The following is a 319-nucleotide window of genomic DNA, read 5'->3' on the forward strand; positions in this document are numbered from 1 at the left end:
ATATATTCTATTTTCCATATTTTTACATCTTATAAAAAAATACATCTCGACAAAATTTTAAATTTTCCTTTAATCATAACATTGCTGATTACTTTTTTTTTGTTATCATTTTTTTATTTGATTATTATAATAATATTCCACAACGTTGTTGTGCAACAAGTAATGGTGATAATTTTTTTTTTATTATTATTTATTTATTTAATACTAGATCGGCCTTACATGGTTTATATAACAGTTTACATCTTTGTTTTTTAACAATTGATTATGGGGGGAGGGATATCGTCTCGGACACATCTAACAACGGTTTGATTAAAAAAAA

This window comes from Halyomorpha halys, unplaced genomic scaffold (assembly GCF_000696795.3).
Source record: "Halyomorpha halys isolate HHAL.00 unplaced genomic scaffold, Hhal_1.1 Scaffold1100.1, whole genome shotgun sequence".
Classification (NCBI taxonomy): Eukaryota; Metazoa; Arthropoda; class Insecta; order Hemiptera; family Pentatomidae; genus Halyomorpha; species Halyomorpha halys.